Genomic DNA, 5,134 nt, shown 5'->3' with positions numbered 1-5,134 from the left:
CTGCTAGTCCTACAGGCTAATGACACAAATGTGCAATACTAACTAGAATGTGACTTAACATACACAGGAAAAAAAGAGAGAGTGGACAAAATATGTAATCCTTATATTATAAAAATATAACCCATTTTTCTCAAGTTTAGAGCAGATGTCATGCCCTCTCATATATCTTAAGTATTCTGTGTTTCTCTGCTCATTGTATCCATAGGAGTCAAGAAAAATAACTTTAAAATTTTTTAAAATTTATTTGTCAGAGTGAGAGAAAGAATGAGAATGGGCACGCCAGGGCTTTCAACCACTGCAAACAAACTCCAGATGCATGCACCTCCATGTGCATCTGGCTTACATGGGACTGGAGACTTGAACCTGGGTCCTTAAGCTTTGCAAACAAGAGCCTTAACTACTAAGCCATCTCTTCAGCCCAAGAAATTTTTATTTATATAATAATAGATATCCCTTCCTTAATTCATTTTCAAGAGACCCCATATCACTTGTTCTGATTTCATTATAGAGATAACGATGCATTCTTTTCTAAGAAATATTTTATTTATTAATTTACTTGAGGGAGAAAGAAATAGAGAGAGAAAGACAGATAGATAGAGAATGGGGTCGCCAGGGCCTCTAGCCACTGCAAACAACCTTCAGAAGCAGAAGTCACATAGTGCATCTGGCTTTATGTGGGTAATGGGGAATCAAACCTGGGTGCTTTAGCTTTGCAGGCAAGTGCCTTAACCTCTAAGCCATCTCTCAAGCCCCCTGTGCATTTTACACACACACACACACACACACACACACACACAGCCCTTGCCCTGGCTAAACTTGTTCTGAGTCTACTAAGGTCCAAGTTTTTGCCATAAATAAAGCTCAGAATTCAAAAACACAAAACTTCCTAAAACTGACATCTTTTTAACATATAATCCACACTAACCCTGACACATTAACCACAAATAATTAGATCAGAGGTAGTGTCCAACTTGGGGGCAAAATAGTCCATGCTTGAAATGAGAAGTGAGGCTCACCAGTATTGACCTAAATTCAGACAACTGAGTGTGTTATATGTGTAATAGTGAGAAATAAGCCTATCTCTGCCTTTCTCTTGTGTTTCTGACAGAGATGCTCACTAAATCAAGCCATTTCTTTGTTTATGTATTCAGTATCTAACTGAATGCTGGGCATATTAAGCTATACAATTATTCATAGGGTCAAAAGGGATGGGCAAGAACTTCCATTTCTTGGTTCATCATGGTCCTGTGTAGCTTTGCAGTAAGTATCTCTCCAAGGAATCGTCAGCTAAATTTTCCTCACAACCTGTTGGACCCTCACCAATGAGAAGTTCTGGCAGGTTTATTAACTCCCTGGATCAAGGGTTCCAGATACCTAGTCAGTGATACATGAGCACTCAGACGCCCAAATGCAGTAATGCTCACAACTGTGGTTCGTGATGATTCATTACAACGAAAGGACACAAAGCAAAATCCACACAGAAAGGGTGAATGGAGCAAGCTGAGAGGTGACTAGTCTCATACTCACACAGTTTTCTTTGCAGTTGTGACAAAGGGTTGTGAACAACCATTTATACTTTAAGTGATCTGTGTTTTAAAACAGAACAATGCAGAGTTCTTGAGGCCAGAGTGGGTAAAAATTTGTAACATAAAAACTAAGGGTCAGAGAGATGGCTTAGTGGTTAAGTGCTTGCCTGTGAAGCCTAAGGACCCCAGTTTGAGGCTCGGTTCCCCAGAACCCATGTTAGCCAGATGCACAAGGGGACACACGTGTCTGCAGTTTGTTTGCAGTGGCTGGAGGCCCTGGCATGCCTATTCTTTCTCTCTCTCTTTCTCTCTCTCATTCTCTCTCTTTCTCTTTCTCTCTCTCTCTTTCTCTCTCTCTCATTCTCTCTCTCTCTCTCTCTCTGTCGCTCTCAAATAAATAAATAAATAAATTAAAGTATTAAAAAAATAAGAATTAAGTGTCTACTCAGTTCAGACAGCTTCACTTTTCCTGTTTGGAGAAAAACTTGACCATGAGCTTCCTGCCCTTCTGGCCTACTACGCATTCAGCAAGACCTTACTCCTTAGCTCATTTCCTTCCCAGACATGAGGAAACAGTTGTATTTTAGTTGACAATTATTCTAAAGCAACAATTGCTACTTTTACTTAAATTCAGTAATATTTAAGTCATCAAATAAAAGTAAAACAGAACTTTTTGTTGGTCTCAAATCAATAACGTATCTTATTTAATTTTTGAAACCAATTAAAGTAAACACTGAACAGCTCAGCTGCAGTGCTTCTATCACTTTCTTTTTCAAGTATTTTTATTTACTGATTTGTGTGTGAGAGAAAGAGAAAGCTAGGGCACATAGGGCTTGTTGCCACTTCAAATGAACTCCAGATGTATGTGCCACTTTGCGCATCTGGCTTTATGTGGGTACTAGAATTTTTTTTTTTTTTTTTTTGAGGTAAGGTCTCACTCTAGCCCAGGCTGACCTGGAATTCACTGTGTAATCTCAGGGTGGCCTCGAACTTACGGCGATCCTCGTACCTCTGCCTCCCGAGTGCTGGGATTAAAGGCGTGCGCCACCACGCCCGGCTGTGGTTTTATACTTTTTAAAGCTCACTTTATTGAACAACACCAACAGTGTTGGAATCGTGTAGGTTTTGTGTGTGTGTGTGTGTGTGTGTGTGTGTGTGTGTGTGTCATTACAGCATGCCCAGTTTTTCATAAGGAAATGATCTAATATTTGTTGCTTGTTTTGTTTCAAGCATGTTTGTGAACCCTTTACATTATCCTTGGATGCAATTTGAAAATTTAGCTCATTTATAACCTTCCTCTTTCAGACAATGATTACAATTCTCCTTCATGATTATGCACTCCTTGCCTCTGATTAAGGGTTAACCTTCCTAATTTGTCTATATCTCACTTTAATTGTATATTAACACAGAATTCCCAAGTAATAGTCTGAAAATGGTTTTTATTTTCCAAAAAACTTATATATGTCTTAAGTGCACATGTATATATTATTTATACAGATATATATGTAGATATATACATATAGATGATAGAGATAGAGATGATAGAGATAGAGATAGAGATAGAGATAGAGATAGAGATACAGATACAGATACAGATACAGATACAGATACAGATACAGATAGAGAGAGGGGAAATTCCCATTTTTTTTAAAGTGGCCCTTAAGGTTTCTTAGAACATTTTGACTATGTTCTAGGCCTTTGGATATCATGACTCAGAGTGATATAAGCAATAGCATATAAAAATATTTAAATAGTCATTATCCATTTGAGATAAGATTTCAGTTGTTTTCCCACCAGCCTCCAACTCCTAGGCACAAGCTTTAAGTGGTTGGACTTTCAGCTGCTCACAACCATCTATAATAACTGGCTTTTAATATTTTTATTTAGTGATTTTGTTGATGCTACTGTTACAGAGGGTTGTAGTTGAGTTGTGGTAAGAGGGGAAAGACAGTGAAAAGACATGGTTGGCTTTTGTTTGCTTTGTTTTTGAAATGAGACATACAATCCTGTAAGGCCTTTTGATGTTGGGAAAGTGTCCCAGAGGTGTGGAAATGCAAAGGAAGGGAAGTGGGAACTGCTAGAGGAATGTCTGAGAAGTTGGGAGAAGGTGATAGTCTGTAGGAGCAGAAACGGGAAGGAAACATTTGTGCAGATAAACTGAAGAAAAGGTGAGAGGTGATGGGAGCTGATAAAAGTTCACTTTCTGTTGATCTTTTTAAATTGTTTGGGGCTGGGTCTCACTCTGGCCCAGACTGACCAGGAATTCACTCTGTAGCCCAGGCTGTCCTTGACTTCACAGCAGGCCTCCCACCTTAGCCTTTATTACACACGGATAGAATTATAAATGTGAGCCACTATGCCCAGTTCAGATTTTTTGTTTACATGTTATAAGATACATACTAGTGTGATATAGTATTACATTTCAGATCAAGTATATAATGTGTCCTCATCAAATAAGGGTAATTAACATTTCTACCTTTTATGCTTTTTATGTTAAGAAGTTCACTGGTTTCTTAGGTTTCCTCTGTGAAATGGGGAGCTAAGCATACAAATAGAGTATAGGAGTGTCAGAGGAGGAATATAATCAGTGTTATTAGGCCATCTGTACTTACTAATAAACGTCTTGTTAAACTCCCAAACTCACAGAGACTAGAAGAATGCTATCTTTCCTAACCATTACATTTCAAAGATATAGATCCCCTGTGCTTGAGGCTTTCTTAAGGTTTGAAAATAGCATGAGTATAGACAAAAGCTTACATCTCAAGGGGTAGAGGAATTATTTACAACTGAAAGTTTTCTGTGAGGGAAAGTGAAAGAGAAAAGTAAATTGGACTTTATCTCCACAGACAGAGACTGCTTATTCAAGTGCAGTGAGGGGCTGCAGCTGTCCGCAGGATGTAGGCCAAAGCACTGAGCTAAGCTAGGATTCGAGTTTATAGGGAGGATCCTAAGAAAAACAGGCTGGACCAGCTGCAATCCAAGGGAAGTTGATAAGGAACTGTCGTTACTTGTGCCTTTGCTCAGAACAAGCTTTTGCAGCAAGATTGTCTAGGGAGGATGCCCCAGACGGTTTTGTTCCTTCAAGTTAAGGGAAAGTCATCAGTCAGGGGAGTTGTCAGGCTTGTCTGACTGAATGCCTCTGGTGTTCCCAGGACCTCCTAGTGTCAGGGACAGTAATATCAATCTCCAGTCTCAGGGATCATTTCTACAGTTTGTAACTAGATTAATTTCTCTAGGAGTATAGAGTGCCAGAAATCACCAGGTGGAGGCTTAGTGTTCTCTCCAGAGTGTGGCTCTCCTGAGCTGGCTCTTGGTGTTGCTTTGTTGCAACTGCATTTGCCATTGGTGATTGTTCTTTCTTGTCCTTTGGGAGACTAGAAGAAGAGAATGCAGTCTGAATGACTTCTTTAGAGAAGAACAAAAGAAAAGAAAGAAAGGAAAGAAGGAAGAAACAAAGAAAGGGAAGGAATTTTAACAAGAGCAGAAGGACAGCCAGTCCAGGTCCATTCCAAAATCTCGGGTTCACAAAGTGCTCAGCGCCAAGGGCAGAGTGGAGCCATGGCTGAGGGTGGGAACCACCCCTGAAGAGCCTCAGAAGGCATGCACTT

The 5,134-nt window shown here is 39.7% G+C and overlaps 1 pseudogene; it reads left to right on the top strand.

Moving 5' to 3' along the window:
* Nucleotides 1-4,701: 4,701 nt before the first annotated feature.
* Nucleotides 4,702-4,929, top strand: LOC123454438 (annotated as a pseudogene).
* The last annotated feature ends 205 nt before the right edge of the window (nt 4,930-5,134 follow it).

The sequence above is a fragment of the Jaculus jaculus genome, chromosome 13 (assembly GCF_020740685.1).
Source record: "Jaculus jaculus isolate mJacJac1 chromosome 13, mJacJac1.mat.Y.cur, whole genome shotgun sequence".
Lineage (NCBI taxonomy): Eukaryota > Metazoa > Chordata > Mammalia > Rodentia > Dipodidae > Jaculus > Jaculus jaculus.
The sequence above is the reverse complement of the archived record's forward strand: the minus strand, read 5'-3'. Positions and strand labels throughout refer to the sequence as shown.